Source organism: Lactuca saligna, chromosome 9 (genome assembly GCF_052625555.1).
Source record: "Lactuca saligna cultivar CGN05327 chromosome 9, ASM5262555v1, whole genome shotgun sequence".
Lineage (NCBI taxonomy): Eukaryota > Viridiplantae > Streptophyta > Magnoliopsida > Asterales > Asteraceae > Lactuca > Lactuca saligna.
The window spans coordinates 153,934,040-153,951,802 of record NC_136425.1 but is presented as its reverse complement, the minus strand read 5'-3'; the positions used below and the strand labels follow the sequence as shown (position 1 = coordinate 153,951,802).

Here is a 17,763-nt window from a genome sequence, read left to right as displayed (position 1 = left end):
TTAGCTTCTAATTTGTTTTTTAAAACACAACAAATTAATAAATAATCTCTTCTTAAATTTTTTTTGTCTTTTAATTCCTCAATTAGGTCTTAAGGGAAACCCGAAAGGATTTTTGTTATTATTAGAAATATTACCAATAGTTATGAATTTAAAAACCATTTTGAATAGTCCCCCACTTGGAAAAGTCATCAAGTATACGAGGTCTAATACTTTCAAATAAACAATAGAGAGAGTGTGTCATCCAATACAATTGTCGAACTTTAATCAAATCTAAACAAACCTTAGATAAGAGATCAACTATTCTTTTGTTTTATAAGATATTTGTATGAACCTAATACATGGATAATGGTCAATCTCAATGTTCAATACTATGTTTTGCGATAAAGATTTTTTATGACCACATTAGTCTACTAAATTTAACATATTAATTTTAGTCAACGTTTGGCCAATCACTTGGATGTAACACCAAATTATTGAGGGGCTCATATATATCACTTCTTCTGTTAGGGTAAGGAAAAAATAAAATTTGACTACATAGTTTACATCTATTTCATCATGTCATGCATGTACATACTCTCTGTTACTATCAATTATGGATAGCATTACAGTAGATCAACACATAACAGAATTATAGAGCAAAAACCTCATGTATCTTTGTTTGAAGATTAAGAGATATTATCATCGCATAATTACTTGTGACTTTATCCATAAAGTAATCTCTAAATGCATGTCACTCCAATACTTAATTCTTCATTAAGTACTTGATGTGATATTGATCTCCAAGAGGTCTTCGAGACTACTAATACAACGATGATCAAGAATCACACAAGAGAGAAATACTTTACCCGTTCTCCAAGAAGGGGTCCCAGGAAAATTCTCTGATGGTCAAGTTAGTTACTTGAGGGATAAGTTGTTATTTGAGTATAGGAATCAGAGAACTTATCCTTTCTTGTGGACAAAAGAGACCTTTTATTGTCGGGTCTTATAGCCAGTCCGTACAGAAGACAAGGCCATCAAATCTGATAAAGATCGGATGCGCTGATTGGATGATTATGTTCTTCTTTATGTTAGAGCTTGTGATTGGTTCAGGTGTTAATGCTCTAAGCATTACCTTGGTCGTCTACAATCGTTACCTTTTTTCGCAAGGTGATAATGTTTGTTGGGCACAAGTGTTGTGTCCCTTCTGCTCTTTGACGAGGTTTTTTAGAAGACGTTTAGGGGGAAAGTAGAGTTATGGGAGGTTAACTTACACGAAGTTCTCCTAGATCCTCGTTGTGTAGGGTTAAACGTGCCACTCTTCCTAACAAGCCACATCATGTGCCGATGGAGGACTCATCGACTTTTGGTGTCATGTCGTTGATACAAGTTATCTCTAGTCAACCATCTTCAACATATCTGACCAAGATTCCGCTTGGTGGTTCATCTAAGATTGTGGAGGACATCAAGGAAGGAATCATCTTGAATGTCCATCGAGCGATGAATAAACGGAAAGTGATGTGCATAATTATATACCTACTAGTTTTTAATTTATAAACCTAAGAAAACTTAACTAGCTAAGACACACTTAGGTTGTGTAACTAGTCGAATTATAGAATAGTAAAGAAAGTTGGGTATCGATCATAGGGAATATTATTTTAATTAATAAAAGAATTATTATAATTTAAACTAAGAAAAAAAAACTAAATTTGGGGGGGGGGGGGGGGGATTATTGATTTTGCAAGACCAACAACTTAAATCAAACAACTAGAAATTAAAAAACTTTTAATACTAAGAATGCAAATTAGAAAACGATTTTAAATCAATAATAAAGAGTACTTTCATTTAGTTTTGAATCTACCTTTTCCTATGGTTCATTTATAATCAAATAAATATATTGGTTACCAAATTATTAAGGTGTTGTTTGTTTTTTGGAAAAAAACATTTTCAAACCTCTTATTGTTGCACGGCGCAGCACACGCGCAACACTTTTCGTCTCGCAGCTGTTTGTTTTTTAGAAGTCTTCTGAGTCAAAAACCTCTGCGCGTGCTCTGTTTGGCGTAGCACTTGTACTGTCTCTTCCAACCACTTCTTCTTCTTCTTTTTATTGTTGAAATTTTGATTATATGTTGTTAAATTTTTATTTCACATTTTTTTTCATTTAATCTTGTTGAATTTATTTTTCGTTTTTTTATATTCAATACTGATAATTTTTTTGATGAAATATCATTATTTTTTACTAAAATATCTTTAATTTTTGTTGAAATATCATTATTTTTTTACTGAAATATCATTAACTTTTACCGAAATGTTATACATTATTAAATTTTACGTATTAAAAAGCTATTTTCGGTTTATAAAATTAGCTTTTTTTTTTATTTTTTAATATCTGCAATAGTATGCAGATGTTAAAAAAACAAACACGTTTCTTATCACAATCTGCAGCCGTTTGGTCCACCTCTTCTACTGCAGAGGGTTGCAGAGGTGGTCCGCAGACTTTATGAATTTTTGCTTCAGAAAATCAAACAGCACCTAAGTAACTAATTATAATGTTCAGATTTCTAGTTTTTACCAGTTTATGAACTGCCATGCATTGATCAAACACAAATTGAACACAAAGTTGATATAAAGATAAATTAGACTATGAATGATAAATCTATGAGTTACTTATCTAAGATTAAGACAATTCAATCAAGCACAACTTATAGATTAATTATGCTCTCTAACACAATAAAAGTTACTAACTTATATCACTTAACTCTATGATTTGTTCAATCACTAGATCTCGCAATTCAATGCTCATAAATAATTAGATAACAAATTTATGCAAATAAACTAATCATCTAGTACACAATACTTGAAGCATAAGCAATTTAAATTGAACTTCAACATGCAAGGATTATGATTTATCAAACACTAGTTAAACCAACATAAAAGATTCATAAATTTGAAATCAACACATAGTTAAAGGGTTCATCATCACCAAACTAAAGTATAGGGAGTTTTTGCCCGTGAATAAAGTAGAAACAAACATATAAACAAATTTAACTAGATTAGACATAGTAGAACTAACAAACCGAATGATCTAATTTTCTTTCTCTAAAAATATTCAAGCTTGATCTCAAATTAATTCCAATCTTCGAAGGACTTTTCAGAAGGTTTTTGTCGTAGTTTATCATAGCTCTCTTTAGCAGAAGTCTCCTGATTTTGATTAATGATCAATTTATATAGTTTCCTAAATTTTGGTTCTAATGTTGTGACGATAAGAGTGTCACGTCCTGAGAATCGTAGTAATCCCATATGCGCCAATGAATTTGTCCATGTTTATATAGGATTATTTTGATGACACGTGGTCACATCATGACCAAGAGATGGTCATGCTGTGAGAAGGGTTTAATGCATGAATCGGGAAGCTTCCAAATGCTACGTCATGGAATATAGATGTCCACATTGTGGGAACTTCAGTATGCTTGAGTTCTTCTCTCTTCTTCTCCTAATTCCATCTCTAATCCTCTAAGTATCCAGGTTTCTTCAATTTTAGTCCTTTTTCCATGAGAATGTCCTTTTTGGTTGCAAAATAGAATTCAAACATTATAAGTGTTTTGGTCAAAAATCAACTACATAAAATCTAATGAACCCGTATGAGAGGCTGTGATGTTTGTGATAAATCAAGTAAGAAAAGATAATCAAAGTGACACAAGTGAGTCACAAGGAAAACCCTTGATCATTGATAGGATCTCCAGCATAAAACCTTGGGAGGTGATAATGATCGCTTCCCTTGATGATTTTATTGATATAAAATGTTGAATATAGAGATAAATGTATGAATACGAGTAAAATTGTCATGTGTGAGCTCAGTGTGTCTGTAGTGTGCTAGTTACAACTGTTATTTATAGTCTAATGCTAATAACAAGAAGTCCGATAATTCCAGGATGCTCCAAAATCAGCAAATCAACGTCATTTGACTTGGTATTCCAGGTCTTTTTCCTAGTTGAGATGGCTCTCCGCTGAGAATGGGTCTTGTGATGATTCATTCTGTACATGTGAGAAAAATAAATAAAATATAGTCATTAAAATTGTTAGAAATATAAGTGATACTAGTTAGTATCACGGGATATTTTTAAGGATCCTAAGGCTTCAGAAGTATTTGAGGATCCTTGTAACGCTCTGTTTCGAATTGACTTCTAGTCTAAGTTTATGGGCCGAAGGTTGGTCTTCATAAGGAGTATGGATCTAGAGAAGGTAAGATCTAGGCCAATTTGGGTGTGGGTGATGTATTAGAAGTGTTTCGGGTGTTCGGGTTGTGTTTTGGAGCCTAGGGGTAATTTGGTAAAGTGTCAGTTCAGGCTTTTATGGATAATGAATTTTGTTCGGAAGGTCTTAATGAAATTTTGAGTTTTTAGAAGTGTAGAGCTTCTCGTCACCTTTCCGTGGATATAAGGATTGTTGAAAACGGATTTATAACGAAGAAGTTATGGCTTTCGGAAGTATAGTAGTTTTAGGATTAGCCGAGTACGTTGGGCATACACAAGGAGTATGTTGGGCGTACTAGAGAAAAAGGGAGTACGCTAGGCGTACTTTGGGTTACGCTGGGCGTAATGACCAGGAGTGGTCGCGAAGGTTCTCTAGAGTACACTAGGCGTACCAGAATTACACTAGGCGTAATTCCGTCAGATCAGAACCCTATTTTAGGGTCTTGGACCCTATTTAAATCCCTTATTTCATAACCAAACCCTATTATCTTCTGCCTCCACCCCTCTAAACATTAGAAATCATCTTATAGCATCCATGGTGGCATTTCGAGCTTATGGAGTCCATTTTTGTGGTGTTTAACCCATTTTCAAGAAGTTGGAGTTTGATGCAAGGATGAGAATCAAGGAGGAGCTTATGGATATGGCTTTTAGGACTCAATCTCAGCTTAATGAAGGTATAAAGCTCTGAACGTGACCATTGAATGCTTAGATCTTCTATGTTGAGTTTTTGGATCTTTTGATCCCAAGAATGGAGATTTATGGTTCCAAATCCGTTTTTAGTCCTGGGGTTGCCACCCTTGATGCCATTTGATTCCCTAAGGCAGAAAGTTGCCATCTTGATGGTCTTAGTGGATTCATGCTTGAGTTAGGGTCAATTTTATGGAGGTAGAATGCCATTTTTGGAGTTTCGGTTTGTTTGGAGCATGCAAAGTCACCAAGTCAGTGACTTTATGGGTTTAGATGTTAAGTATAGCTCAGATATGTAGTTTGGACTTGTTGGATCAAGTATTAACCACTTAATGGATGGTGTGCATGAGCTGATTGTACGCTGGGTGTACTATGTAGTACGTTGCGCATACTGTCAATTTTCTCTATACGCTAAGCGTACATAAGAGGTACATTGGACGTACGCTCTCAGGAGAACTTGGGCCTTTGTGGACTTTAGACCTTTGGTCCTTAATGTTTTTGGGCCTGGATTTGTTGATAGTTAGGCCTGAATGCATCTTTGGGCCAATAATGGAAATGTTGGGCCTATTGGGCCTTGTGGCCCAATATAGAAATAGACTTCGCATTATGGGCATGGGTTTGGGAAAATTCTTGGACTAGGTTGTTGTGGACCTCCGTGGGCCATTTGGGTCAGGATTATTGACTAAGGAAAGTATTGGGATTTAGTATAAAGTCCGTTGGAAAGGTTTGGGCCTAATTTGGAAAATTTGGCCATTGATGGTCTTATGGACATTATAATGTTGGGCTTTTGTTTTGGGTTTAGACCCTTTGTTTTGGATCATATTGGGCAGGGGTAAAATGGTCATTTTACCCCATGCATGGACCAAGGATTATGGTATGGGACCCAATTGCTAATTGGTTATGTTGACTGGTAGTGGCAGCTCGGGTAACTGGTGGGGGCAGCAACTAAGGATTTCCTCAGGAAGCTTCTACATTCGAGGTGAGTCTTCTCACCATACCAATGGGTCTAAGGCACCAAGACCGACCGATTTTATGTTATGTGGTACCCTAGCTGTAGTAAAGATATGTGGTATGGTAGTTAGTTTTATGCTAAGTGGTATGCTAGTGATTATATGATATGTGTTATGCTAGTTGTCTTTGTGATACTTGCATGGAAGACCCCGGGGGGAGCCTATGGCATTGGATGTAGGACCATGTGGGGTAGCCCATGGCATTGTATGTAAGACCTTGTAGGGTAGCCCATGGCATTGGAAGTAAAAGCATATGGGGTAGCCCATGGCTTTCCTATGTTTTATGTATGCATGGCTTATGTGATGCAGGTAGCTTTTATAGCTAGCAGGATATGTGTTATGTGGATTGTGTGTATGGTATGCTCTAGGAAACTCACTAAGCTTCGTGCTTACAGATTTTGTTTATTGTTTTATGTATCATCGTTTTGGAAGGGAAGGGTTCGGATTGATCGCAGTGCACACACCTATGTTTTCCGCAATGAATGATTTAGGGATGAACTCTGATAAATGTCTTATTTAATGATGATTTGAAATGTTTGGAATAAATGATATCTATTTTTGGGTTATATTAACAATGAAATTTTTACCCTTTATTTTCGGTTCGTTTCAAGTTGGTATCAGAGCCTTGGTTTGAGGGATTCAGACATACTTTCGGGTGAGTCTGGACTCAAAACTGAGGATCTGTAAAGTTTTCGAAAGAAAGAGGTTTTCGAGTAAAGAATTTCTAAGACAAGAAAGGGTGTGGTGCATGCAATCGACCGAGCTCAAGTAAGTTTCCCCAGAATACCCACATATGTTGTCTATTATGATTTGGTTTATGAATTTGTTAATCGCATGCTAGTTAGGGCTAGGGGAGATGCCTTTATATGTTGTATGAACTGGTAGACTTGCATGCTAGTGATGAGTAGTCAACAATAGGTTGGCCTGATATGTGGCACTTGTAGCCATGAGGATATTGGAAGTCATGTTGGAATTAGAATGATAATTGGTATTTGTAACTGTTAAGTGTATGTTTTAAAAATTGTATACAGTTAGGACTCGTTTCCTGTTCTGTATACATTTTGCATGCACAAAGGTAACCGACAACGAGGATGGATGGATGTGGATAGCATGGGTTGTTGTACATGGAGTGATTATCTGATGATAGCTTCGCAGGTTGGATACTACCCTAGGGAGAGCCTAGGATGAAATTAGTGGCAGGTGTTACCTGGTTGCAGATTGGATGTGAGGATAGACTGACTTGACTAGGGTATGTTGATTAGATTTACCAATTGCCTAAATGATGCTTTCTTTGTGCTTTATAGGACTCTTATTAATGTGATTTCGCTATCAGGTGAATATGCCAAGTCACATGTAGCACAGAATGGATAATCTCATAGTGATGGACTTGACCCTATTGCGCAACTCTTGTATGAGTCCAACCGTTCTAGGGATGGGTCTTTTACTTGAAGGATTATCTGATCTCTACTACAATTGGCTATATTCATGAGGTATCTAGTTGACATTAATGGGAATCTTTCAGCAGCTGAGGGCTGGGCGAGGTTGGGAACCTAGGAATGCCTAGGATATGCTCTAGTAAGCTTAGTGGGGTAGTTCGGTGAAGTTGGGAACCTAGGGGGGGCCTAGGAGGTGCTACGATAGAGATTGTCTTCTTGTTTAGCAGACAGTTAGTGTACTGGTGAAGTAAGCGACTTAGAGGATTCAAGAGGATTACTGAGGAAATTATGGATAGGTGTGGAAGGTAGTATTGGGCCCATACGACTGAAATCACAGGATCCATACTCGAATCGGTGAGAGTCTTGGAGAATTTGACAAGCTTATGGTAAGGAGAATTCTTGGTTATGCCTTGATCATTGGGATAGTTGCTTTGCAAAATGAGGAGGAGCATGCGTGAGTGGGATCAGGGTGTGGTCCCAACTCTGGTGGTGAGCCAGCTAGTGGAAGAACTTCCAGGATTTTGATTTCGCCTTGGATCTCTTATGTTAAGCGGCAAGGGTTGATTATGCAATCTATTTCACATTCGAGTTTGGACACCAAGTCTCAAGGATAGTTTGTAGCCACGTTTAGAGCAGAGATTGCTCAAGCTATTGCAGTATAGCCAGGACGATTGACCTAGTAAGGGGATCAAGATGTGAGACCCTGAATGATATGGATCTCAGAATTAAGGACGGAAGATCGATTAGGAGTACCTCAATGAGAGAGGTTCAGATCAGGCGAATTGATTGGAGGGTCTCGAGCGGAGACCCAAGAGTTTGGATCAAGTTTCGAGAGGCCAGCAGGGCTGGATCCAACGCGATGCTCGCAGGATTTGCACGACGAAGTTTCATTCCAAGGGTGTGGACTATCATTGGGATCGGAATGAGGTGCTACATTATGTTCTCAGGGTGGTCGGGGTACCACATGAGGAGGAGGTGAGGAACCCTTATGATGTTGTGGTTATGCTATCTTTAGCCATTTCCGGTGGGTATCGGGTAATTTTATCGCTTATGGAATCGTAATGAGTTGGATCTCGGGTCGGATTTCTGCTATTGTCTGGGATAGCAGGGGTTGACAAATGCCTTTCAACATGACGAGGAATCTTGAGGGATCCTCGGGCGGATGTACCTCGCGGAACGAATTCTGCGTATACTGTGATTGCTTCGAGTCGTTGTTAGAATCTATTTAGTGATATGGGTTGCCACAAGTGTAGCAATTTGGGCCATATCTCAAGGGATTGCCCATAGGGAGTAAGCCTGTTATATTTTCGTTGTGTTCATGTGGACAACAAGGAGGTCGACTGTCTGACGGTCAGGGAGGATCAGTTGGTCCAAGGGCTTGAGTGAGGGAGTTATGTCTAGTTTTCAGTAGCCTTGGTATTTACGTTTGGAAGAGCATCGGGATGGCCGGGGGAAGAGAGAGTTGTCGCTGAGCTTTCGGTTAGACTATCCGTTTGTAGGACTCCGAGATCCGAACGTGTTGTCGCTTTTAAGCATTTGAAGTCATTGATGTAGTTGGGATACAAGTAGTGTTAGCTGGATTTCAAGTAGTGTGGTTTTTGTGTAGGTTTATTCATGATGTTCTAGCTTTGGCAAGCACCGGTCGTCAGCAAGGTGAACATTGGAACGTAATGAGAATTAGGAATCCTTCAATTTTCATGTGCCAACAAATTTAGTCGAATCTAAGTGGGGGGGAATCATTCAGATATCTAGGATAAAAGTGAGTGTGAAACGAGGATGCATCTCACATTCCCCTTTTTGGGAGGAAAGGTGGCTTTAGGGGCCGACTGAGTATCAGATATTGTGGGATGGGAGTTCCGGAAACTCCCCAGCATTTGGAATGCATCTTTCTGACGTCATATTGCAGGATTCATGGGAGGGAACCATGTTTTGTCCCAGTCAGTATTTGAGTTCAGTTTAGGAGGATAGACTGCGTGGGAGCTCAACATTGAGATGTGTATGGACAGACAGGGTGAAAGTGTTGTAAGACTACAGGGGAGTTGTAGCATTCACTAATGAACGGATGGTGTGGGAAGTGCTGTAAGATTACATGGTAGCCGTAGCATTCACGGGTTCTCATGAGTGATTTGGAGTAGGGCAGGCTAGTTCGCAGGGTTTATGGTGAGGATCAGGACGAGAGGTGATTGACCGATCTGAAATCCGGGGCGAGCTCGGGTGGTTATGGGAATTTAGGATGGATCTGGTAAAGACTGATGAGCTAAGGGTTGGACCTTGTAATATAGGATCTTGTGGTCGAGCAATGCATGTTTCTGTAGGGCTATTGATGGGTAGCCTTATTATTGGATCTCATAAGAACCTGGTGGTTGGACCAGGTGCGAGACTGGAAGTCTCAGGGAATCGGCTATGGGTATTTATTAATCGGTCGAGTAAAGGATGATAGGAAGTGATGGTATGATTTGCAAATGCCGATTCAAGGATCTTTGGATAGGATTGTAGTAACAATTTGGATTTGGATAGGAACCTAGATCGGAATTCGTGCAGGATTTTGTTTCAATGAGTTGGGATGTGGGGAATCTATATGCCAAGGGCATCGAGGGCAGAATTCTAAGGTTGTGATCGGATTGGTTTGATGGTAGTTTAAGCCATTATGATGTGTCTCGTGTGGCCCTATCTGTAATAGAGCCACGATAGGTCGGAATTAGGAAGCGATGGGTCAACGGACACCGAGTGTGATGTAAGTCTGCAACTATTCTAGTGGTATTCACCTTTTGTGTTGGGCTCGGTTGGGAGACATGTTGAGACCAGGGAGGTCCCCGAGTTTTCTCCAGGAAATCAGCCATGTGGCAGAAGGGTAGTAGGAGCGAATTGAGTGATTTGGGGTCTGTATGCAGAATTGCTTGTTATTCAGTAGTCGCGGTTGGTCGATGATATTGTTCTTTAGGAAGCATCAAGGTATTGCGATTGGGGAGTTTTCTATCTAGACTGGTTTCTTAGGAAATCAATTCGATAATGATTCATTGTGGGCAGTTTGTCAGGGAGACAAACCATCTCGAAATGTCAAATTTCAGGTAGGGTAGGTGTGATCAGGTTGCAAGGAATTTGTTCATCTCTGTGTTCAAGAACCTTATAAGGATTAGTTTCAATTACCTTGAGTAGGATGTGTTATTACCGGGTTTGTAGCGGTGTTGTTCTGGTTGTCAGGTGTGTCGGGGTCGGTGATGCATGATTTCGAGGACGAAATCTAATTTAAGTGGGGGAGAGTTGTAACCCTCTGTTTTGAATTGACTTCTAGTCTAAGGTTGTGGGCCTAATGTTGGTCTTCATAAGGGGTATGGCTCTAGAGAAGGTAAGATCTAGGCCTATTTGAGTGCGGGTGATGTATTAGAAGTGTTTCGGGTGTTCGGTTGTGTTTTGGAGCCTAGGGGTAATTTGGTAGAGTGTCAGTTCGGGATTTTATGGATAATGGATTTTTTTTTTTGGAAGGTATTAAGGAAATTTTGAGTTGTTAGAAGTGTAGAGCTTCTTGTCACCTTTCCGTGGATATAAGGATCGTTGAAAACAGATTTATAACGAAGAAGTTATGGCTTTCAGAAGTTTTGTAGTTTCAGGCTTAGCCAAGTACGCTGGTCGTACTAGAGAAAAAGGGATTATGCTGGGCATACTTTGGGTTACGTTGGGCGTAATGACCAGGAGTGGTCGTGAAGGTTCTCTAGAGTACGTTGGGCATACTAGAATTACGTTCGGAGTAATTCCGTCAGACCAGAACCCTATTTTAGGGTCTTGGACCCTATTTAAACCCCTTATTTCATAACCAAACCCTATCATCTTCAGCCTCCACCCCTCTAAACATTAGAAATCGTCTTATAGCATCCGTGGTGGCGTTTTGAGCTTATGGAGTCCATTTTTGGGGTGTTTAACCCATTTTCAAGAACTTGGAGTTTGATGCAAGGATGAGAATCAAGGAGGAGCTTATGGATCTGGCTTTTAGGACTCAATCTCAGCTTAATGAAGGTATAAAGTTCTGAACATGACCATTGAATGCTTAGATCTTCTATGTTGAGTTTTTGGATCTTTTGATCCCAAGAATGGAGCTTTATGGTTCCAAGTCCGTTTTTAGGCTTGGGGTTGCCACCCTTGATGCCATTTGAGTCCCTAAGGCAGAAAGGTTGCCATCTTGATGGTCTTAATAGATTCATGCGTGAGTTAGGGTCACTTTTAAGGAGGTAGAATGCCATTTTCGGATTTTGGGCTTGTTTGGAGCATGCAAAGTCACCAAGTCAGTGACTTTATGGGTTTAGATGTTAAGTATAGCTCAAATATGTAGTTTGGACTTGTTGGATCAAGTATTAAGCACTTAATGGATGGTGTGCATGAGCTGATTATACGCTGGGCGTACTATTTGCTCTGTACGCTAAGCGTACATAAGAGGTACGCTGGACGTACGCTCTCATGAGAACTTGGGCCTTTGTGGACTTTAGACCTTTGGGCCCTAACAGTTTTGGGCCTGGATTTGTTGATAGTTAGGCCTGAATGCATCTTTGGGCCAATAATGGAAATGTTGGGCCTATTGGGCCTTGTGGCCCAATATAGAAATGGACTTCGCATTATAGGCATGGGTTTGGGCAAATTCTTGGACTAGGTTGTTGTGGACCTCCATGGGCCATTTAGGTCAGGATTATTGACTAAGGAATGTATTAGGATTTAGTATAAAGTCCGTTGGAAAGGTCTGGGCCTAATTTGGAAAATTGGGCCGTTGATGGTCTTATGGACATTATAATGTTGGGCTTTTGTTATGGGTTTGGACCCTTAGCTTTGGATCATATCGGGTAGGGGTAAAATTGTCATTTTACCCCATGCATGGACCAAGGATTATGGTATGGGACCCAATTGCTAATTGGGTATGTTGACTGGTAGTGGCAGCTCGGGTACTTGGTGGGGGCAGTAGCTAAGGATTTCCTCAGGAAGCTTCTGCATTCGAGGTGAGTCTTCTCACCATACCAATGGGTCTAAGGCACCAAGGTCGGCCCATTTTATGTTATGTGGTACCGTAGATGTAGTAAAGATATGTGGTATGGTAGTTAGCTTTATGCTAAGTGGTATGTTAATGATTATATGATATGTGTTATGCTAGTTGTCTTTGTGATACTTGCATGGAAGACCCCGGGGGGAGACTGTGGCATTGGATGTAAGACCATGTGGGATAGCCCATGGCAGTCCTAGATAAAGACCATGTGGGGTAGCCCATGGCATTGGATGTAATACCATGTGGGGTAGCCCATGGGATTGGAAGTAAGACCATGTGGGGTAGCCCATGGCTTTCCTTGGTTTTATATATGCATGGTTTATGTGATGCAGGTATCTTTTATAGCTAGCAGGATATGTGTTATGTGGATTTTGTGTATGGTATGCTCTGGGAAACTCACTAAGCTTCGTGCTTACAGGTTTTGTTTATTGTTTCAGGTATCATCGTTTTGGAAGGGAAGGGCTCGGATTGATCGCAGTGCACACACCTATGATTTCCGCAATGAATGATTTTGGGATGAACTCTGATAAATGTTTTACTTAATGATGATTTGAAATGTTTGGAATAAATGATATCTATTTTGGGTTATATTAAAAATGAAATTTTTACCCTTGATTTTCGGGTCGTTACAATCCTGAATATAAGTTGAGGATCACAATTGCCACCAAATTATACCTGTGAAATATGGAGGTTAGTTTTCCCGTATTTAAAGGTATGATTTAATAATAGATGAAAGAGATAAAATATTAGAATTTTAAACCCTAATCGGATAGGGTTTATCTACCCAAGGTTAATCATTACACGGTCAAATCGTACCCTCTCTCTTCCACCATAAAGTTAAATAGGGTGATCTTGTCTCGTTCTTTTACCCTTCCTAACATGTCTACAATTACTTTCCCAGGTAATTTCTTCCCCTTGTTTTTCATGTATACATTTCTCCTATGATCACGGGCAAGAAGATGGTTCGTTCTCGTGCTAGTATTACTGCTTCTTCAGAGAATGGCTTCGTCGATCAAGGGATTTTGGCCTAATCCGAGGTTTGTTTCATCAATAATGAGGAGATGTAGTCCCTTAAGGCCAATGAAGCCTTCCCCTCTGATTCAATCTTCAGATCTTTTGACCCTTTCATGCAATCTGACTTCATTTCTCCTTCTTGGGAATGTTTCCTTGAATATCCCTTTTCGTTTGGCCTCAAATACCCTTTTTCGAGTATCATTTATGATTTCTTTCAAGCCACCAAGCTTTCCTATATCCAAGCAATGCCCATTATTTGGAGGATTTTGTACTGGATTGAGCGAGTGAATCATTCCCATAGTATATACATTGGTCTTGCTGAGTTAGCTTCTTTTTATGATCTCTTTACTTTCGGGAATTCTCATTTCCTATTTAGGGTTAAGACCAATAAATCCCCCTTTTCTTGAAAACCAAACAAAAAAATGGATCCTGGAAGGTGAAGCTCTTTTTTGTAAGGCGAGATTCTATCGATGGTATAGATCTCTTGCCCAAAGCTTGGGTTGAAAAGGGTAGGATCTTATCGAGGATAAGGTGAGACATTTTCTTGCTTTACCTATAGACGTCAGATCATTCAAGATTTAGTATCGTAGTCTTTAAGAGGGTTCATCTACAACAACTTCGATGGCCACCGATAAGGATTTTACCTATTTAAATTTTAAAGATCCTGAGTTGATAGGGATCCTGAACTAATGAGGCTCTTGTGTGACATGCATGATCCAAGGCTACTCGCCCCAACACATGATTTGGTCTGTATGATCTTGAAGAAGATGTGTCTAGTGGCTTGATTGAAATCAAGGACGTGAAAGGTGATCCTCCCCTTCCTCTTAAGAGATCTCAGATTGATCTCACTACACAGACCTCTGGTTCTTGAAAGAGGAAGACTGCAGAAGCTACAGATTTGATCCTGGAGAATCTCAAAGCTGAGGAGCCACTCTAGAATTTGGTTTCCTTTTCCCATGTCGTAAGTAGTCATGTGATTCTAGTTTCAATCTTTCACTTGATTTTACTGATGCCATGTTATGTTTTAGGTTTCTGCTCATGTTTTCCAGTTTTCCATTGATCTAAGGATCCGGGCCGAGAGGACCGAGAAAGCCCTAAAAAAGCATGGAAAAAAAGTGGAAGGCAACTAACAAGGATCTCTTGATGAGGGTGGAGATGCTGAGTAAGGAGAAGGCCGAAAATGAGGAAGAGCATGTTGCGGAGATGGAAGACGTGATAGCATAGGTGAAGGCTAGTGTTGTTGCGGCCATCTGTGAGGCAAAGGTCAAACTCGCAGAGGACGTGGAAAACGCGGGATCCTGGTATTTGGCTGGTTGGCGCGAAGCCTTGGCCAAAATAACTAGTAAAACTGTTAATATCAGTCAGGATCCTAATGGGAAGCAACGGAAGGTGGGTGAAGGGAAAAAGGTTTCGGACGATGATAACTAACCTATCGTTTAGTCCTATTAAGAAAAACATTTTAAATGGTTTTAGTTTGGGGATGTAAGACAATTTCTAACCTTTTTTTGTGGGGTTGATGGGTGATATGTGCATATCTATACATATAATTATACATCATATCTTAATATTTTAATTACCTTTATGCCCTTTATAGAACAAAATGTACTTACTTTTCTATGTATTGTGTTGTAGGGGTAAGAGATATGCATGGAGCAGAAAGGAAGTTGGAAGCTGGAAATTTGAAAGAAGACTTTTAAATGAAGAAAAATACACTCAACACATCATGGTAACCCTACCACGACGTGGTGTTTTGAGCTTTCCTGATTGACTTCGAAGACTTGCTGAATACGACATATTCACGAAGGCCATAACGTGGTGACCCTACCACATCGAGATGCCCTGATTTCAGGAAAATTATAAATATATCCCATTCTCCTTCGAATTAAGAACTTTTGATGGGAGCTTTTGATGATTTTTGAAGGCCAAGGATCTGAATTAAATCTTGGATATGAATAAATCGTTTATAGCTTGGGAATGGAGAGTATTAAGGCAATAAAACTCTTAATTACTACTTTCTATTCTAGTTTAATCTTCTTTATGCATATGAAATTCATTTTTCTAACTTTAGTTGCTGAAATCATGAGCTAAAACCCTATGACTTTCTTTTAGCCTAGGGTTACTTGATTACTTATGGTTTGATTTATGGTGTGGATTTTGTTTTATTTGTTATTTGTTTATTTAGGTTATTAAAGAACCTCCAGTGCTTGTGATAACTGCTTTCTCTATTTATTGTTGAATTTGATTAAGTTTGTATGAACATCTTCCTTAATTGAATTTGAATCTTATGATCTTGTGAATTGAAAAATTGTAGGACTAGAGTTTTGAACAAGACGTAGGGTTAAATAGAAAAGTGGGTAAATAAGTGTAGGAGCTAATATATGACAACCAATCATATATTGAACTAAATCAATAAACCTATTTGATCAATTTGTTATAAGTCTAATTATCTCGAACTGAAAACTAGTAAACTTTTTATTTTATCCGTCTGATCATCGTATGAATGAGCTTGTTTGCTAAAGGATTAAGTTAGTGAACACTAATTTGGCCATCTTAGGAATAGGTAACCAATGAAAGTATAATCAATTTCACTTCCATAAATCAACCATAATAACAAGTAAATCCGAAGCTAAACGAAAGTCTCTTAAATGCCTTGGTTTAAATCGTCTTTGTGTCTTCCTTGCTTTAGTTTTAGTATTTACTTCATTAGTTGATAGTTAGTTGGTTTGGTAAATTAAGTTTCTAGTCTTGCAAAACTAGAGAAAAAACCTTTTGTAAATTTAGTTGTAATTTAGTTAATAGCAGGTAAGAATTAGCTAATAATATCATTCTCTATGTTGGATACCTATCTATTGTGCTATACTATTTACAACAATGTACACTACCTTAGGTAGAAACTGGTTACATTAATAGGATAAAACTAGTGCGTAATTATTTTCCACATCAAGTTTTTGGCATCATTGTCGGGGAACGGTCCAACATTAGTTATTTTTAATATCCTATTTTATTAGGATTTTTCTGTTTATTCGCTTTTATAAATTTGTTTTTGGTTTTTCTTCTATTTGACTCACCATGTCATGGTCATTAACAACACATCGTGGTGTCATAACAGTTTATTTCTAGTTTTTGTTCTTTTTACGCATTTTAATTGAGTTATCGCAGTAGTTTATCACCCGTGGATAAAATACACCTTTGAATCCACCACTTGATGACCCGGAGTCAACTTTTCGTAAAAACATGGATAAAACCATAGGAGAATCTGCAACACCAAAGAAATCACCTTTCAAGAATCTCAGATAATTTTTTAGTAAGAAGAAGGGAAAGCAAGTGTGAGAATCAAGCAAAACCCCAAAGGTCAAAAGCATATAGAACAATCCAAAAAAAGAGGACGTCGATTATGAAACAGACGAGGAAGGAAGCGAAATTGAAAGCGAGCAAGACAGCGAACTTGACAACATCATGGCGGACATTGCCAACATTTCGATGGAGGCATACAAGAAAATAATTATTGACGACACCAGTCCAGGACTTATGCAACCCGCCATTCCATTTACTACCACTTTTGAACTGAAGGGGCACATCCTTTCCGCGCTAAAAGAGATTCCATTCACCGGGAAAGATCATGAAGATGCCTACAAACATCTTAATGAAGTCAATGACATCGCCGACTACTTCAACATCTCAAATGTCCCACACGAAACGATGTTATTGAGGATGCTTCCAGTTACTTTCAAGGGAGTGCCAAAGACTGGTTTAAGGCATTACCACCCGACGCAATCACTACATGGGCGGAAATGCATGAAGAACTCTTGGATCAATTCTACCAACCATCGAAGGTGGATAAACTCAAAAAGGATATATCCAACTTTGAGCAACAAATTGATGAGTCGTTATATAAAGCATGGGAGCACTACAAGGGATTACTTTGGAATTGCCCCCAAAACGATTTAAATGTGCAACAAGAAGTTTCAATCTTTTATGATGGGGTAAATGTCACTACAAGGAAACTCCTTGATTCTCAAGGACCATTAGAAAAGAAGAATCCCGCTGAAATTAAGGAGCCAATTGAGGAATTTGCTAAACAATCAAGAGAATACCATAACCCGAAGAATGATGTAGGAAGGGGATCGGAAAATTCAACTTCGTAGGACATGTCGGCAGTTTTAGAAATGTTGCAAAGCATGGATAGAAGGATGACTGACATGGATCAGACAATCCATGATATACGAGTGGGGTGTGAAAACTGTAATGGTCTGCATCTAACCAAGGTGTGAGATCTTGATGAGAATGGAAACCGAAAGGTTCAAGCATATTCGAGTGGTGATCGATATGATGAAGACTAGAGAAATCCCAAGAAGAAGTGGTTA

The 17,763-nt window shown here is 38.9% G+C and overlaps 1 non-coding gene across 1 annotated transcript; it reads right to left on the bottom strand.

Annotated features, from left to right (window-relative positions):
- Positions 1-17,238: 17,238 nt before the first annotated feature.
- LOC145019026 (small nucleolar RNA R71) lies at positions 17,239-17,345 on the bottom strand. The gene has a single exon (XR_013667345.1). It is a non-coding gene; the product is annotated as a small nucleolar RNA R71 (small nucleolar RNA).
- Between the last annotated feature and the right edge of the window lie 418 nt (positions 17,346-17,763).